At 38.6% G+C, this 3,458-nt stretch overlaps 1 long non-coding RNA gene across 1 annotated transcript; it reads left to right on the top strand.

Moving 5' to 3' along the window:
* The first annotated feature begins 923 nt into the window (after window positions 1–923).
* LOC138877039 (uncharacterized) lies at window positions 924–2,573 on the top strand. The gene is made up of 2 exons (XR_011402354.1): window positions 924–1,923; window positions 2,274–2,573. It is a non-coding gene; the product is annotated as an uncharacterized lncRNA (long non-coding RNA).
* Window positions 2,574–3,458: the final 885 nt, after the last annotated feature.

Raw genomic sequence — 3,458 nt, 5'->3', positions numbered from 1 at the left:
AGGGAGAAGGCATTGGTTCATGTAGTAATTGTTTCCTGGTTTCTTTGGCATTGCTGCTGAAAACGGTTACTACGTTCATCTCCCTTGCAGTCGGTTGATCACCTTTGATCTGTTTGATCCTTTCTAGTGTTGGAAACTTCAACAATTGATGGTAGGTTGAAGGCACGGACTTCATTTCATGTATCCACGGCCTTCCGAGGATTACATTATAACCCATGTCACCATATACCACTTTGAACAGGGTAGTCTTCGTTTCACCTTCGACACGGGTAAAAACAGAATTTTTCCTCAAGTTGTCACGCTTGTTAGATTGAAGCCATCTAGGAGATTTGCCACAAAAATTATGTTTCTGATTAACTTCGCTTGCTCCAAGACTTTCCATTATATGATATTGGCTGAACTTCCTGGATCAACCAAAACATGCTTAATTTTGAAACCTAAAACATTAAGAGAAATTACAAGAGCATCATTGTGCGGTAGAAGAAGTCCATCAGCATCTTCCTCGATGAAGGTGATGTAATCTTCTTAGACTTCTCGGATACTCTTGCCATGAGGCACTGATATCTTCGTCTTCTTTGTTGTCAAAAATGTTATCCCAATGACTTCATTTCCTCTGAAAATCATGTTGATTTTTATCCCGGGTGGCCCCGCTGCCGGTTTGATGGCTCTACATTATCCAGGCTTCTCCCATAGTTGTTCTTGGTGCAGTCTCTTGAGAACTCTCTATGGTTACCACTCTTCAAAAACATTTCCACTTCTTCTCGAAGATGCTGGCAGTCCCCAGTCCTTTGGCCATGAGCCCCATGTAATTCACACTATAGATTAGGAGCTCTTTGTCTAGGATCCGAAAGGATTGATTTCGGGAACATAGCTTCTTTAATATTCCTCATTGCTGACGCCATTCATACAAAATGGTGAGCATCCTTGTCAAACTTCTAAGGCCTATCAAATAATAGATGACATACATCTATGTCTACCACATTGCAGTACACTTCATCTTTGTAGTTCCCAATTGAGAAAGAAACTCTACATCTTTTTGTTACTTGGATATTTCCTACTGTTTTGATCCATCCAATGTTGTAAGGATTTGGATGTTTCTCCACTAGTAACTGTAGCATCTATACTCTTTCCAGTGATAATCTTTTTACTACCACCATCAATTATCAAGTTACAAATGTTGCCTTTGATTGTACACCTAGTGCGAAAGAGTAAGTGGCGCTGAGTCATCTCTTCCTTCTTTGGGACTAGCATCGTTTTTCTAACTACATAGATCTGTCTTTCATCAAAATTATGGCCATCATTATCACCACCAGGCCTACATAAGAATTCATCACCCTCTTCACAATCTTTTATGTGTTCTCCCCACTCTATTATGTTGATTTCCTTCCTCTGTGGACAATCACTAGAGTTATGCCCAGTTTGAGGACAACCGTAGCACTTTCCAGTAGTTGGTCTAGCATATGGATTCGCTTTTGTTTGCTTGTGTGCTCAATTCTGTAGTCTTTTCCCAGAATCTCTATCATTAGAAAATTTTTTCTGCTTGTTTCTGGGAATTATAGATGGGTGCATCCTGGTCAACAAACGTTGGTGCGGACAAAAAGTGATTCTTCCTACTCCAATCTTATCCTTCTCTTGCATCATCAGTTCTGCCTTTAATGCCATATTTCATTCTTCGGAAACATTTGCCAACATCTGTACACCAATCCTTTCCTAGATTGCGGGCTTTAATCCATTAATATATCTAGCTGCTTGTTGGTTATCAAACTCTATCAAATTATTGCGTTCAGCAAGCCTTATGAATTTAGTAGTATAATCATGCATAGATCTGTCACCTTGGCCGCACTGTTGATACTGCAGGAAAAATATTGCTCATAATCTGGGGGCAAAAATCGACCCTTGAGCAGTTTCTTTATTTGATACCAAGTACGAACTCTACATATTTATTTTGACCCTACATATTTACTTTGAGACTACGAGACGGTATCTCGGGATATCCCCTTGCATATTTATTTTTGGGACTACGAGACTGTATCTTGGGAGATCCCCTATTGTATTATTCCTGTGTATTGTACTGTTATTCTTGTGTGATTTTCTTTTTGTTAAATCTAGTCTCTTATTATACTGCGATATTTTTATTCTGCCTTATTTAATTTATATATACCAGTAGGGCCCTGGCCTGACCTCATCACTACTCGACCGAGGTTAGGCTTTGCACTTAATGGGTACCATTGTGGTGTACTCATACTACTCTTCTACACATGTTTCGTGTGCAGATCTAGGTACCTCCTACCAGTCACGCTATTAGTTGCGTACTTGCTGCTGCTCCAGAAACTTCAAGGTACATCTGCCTGCGTCCGCAGACCTCAGAGTCTCCCTCTATCCCTTTTTATGTTCTTCCTCCTTTACTTCTTCTAGTTACTGATGTATAGAAACAATTAGACAAATTCTTAGAAGCTTGTGACTTATGATGTTCCGATTTTTAGGAAATTCTATGTATATCCGAGAGTTGGTTATTGTACATGCCGAGCGGCATTATATCAGTTATTTAAATATCTGTTGTTGTTAGTTGTTAAGGTTTTTTTCAATTTTGGCTATTTCCGCAAATATTAGGCTTACCTAGTCATAGAGACTATGTGCCGTCACAACATCTCACGAAGGGAGGATAGGGTCGTGACAATATGTCTGGACGTCAACATACTGATCCGCAAGACTCTACTAGACAGTTGCTCATTACTCGTAGAACCTTTGACCCTAGGACTCTGATGTCAACTTGTCATGATCCAAAATCCAACTAGTCATGTTGGCACCTAACCCAGCCCGCTAGGTAAGCCAATTAACAACTATCCAAATTAATGAAATTTATTGAGACAAATGAATGATAAAATAATTGAACCTTTACACATTTTTCAAGGACAGGTAGTACAAATCATGAACTTCTAACATTAAGATTTTTACAAAACTGAATTGAAATAATTACAACATCTGTTTGAAATATAAATGAATAGAATCTGAATCTAATGCTACCAAGGACAAGTGATAGTCATAGCTGGAATGCAAGTACATCTTCAAATCCAACTCCCTCCATACACAGCCGCATCAGCATCCAACATCTGCACGTAAGGTGTAGAAGTATAGTATGAGTACAACTGACCCCATGTACTCAATAAGTCACAGACCTTATCTTAGGTTGAAAGAAGTGACGAGCTGGGACAAGGGTCAGAGTCCAACTCCAATAACCAGCAACAGTTCATAACAATATAATAAAAATTTATAAGGAATAACTCAGAAATATGATGCTCAACCCATTCATAGTTATGAGAAAATAAGCATGTTTTTCAAAGATGTCAGTATAACTTAATTCTTTTCACCAAATCACCAAAGATATGAGTAAGTCTAAAAACTGTGATTTTGCCCTGAAATCTTTCAACAATAATTAAGGTGTTTCATTTTCAGATATC

The sequence above is a fragment of the Nicotiana sylvestris genome, chromosome 9 (assembly GCF_000393655.2).
Source record: "Nicotiana sylvestris chromosome 9, ASM39365v2, whole genome shotgun sequence".
Classification (NCBI taxonomy): domain Eukaryota; kingdom Viridiplantae; phylum Streptophyta; class Magnoliopsida; order Solanales; family Solanaceae; genus Nicotiana; species Nicotiana sylvestris.
Note: the sequence above shows the minus strand (reverse complement) of the source record. Positions and strands in the feature narration are given on the sequence as shown.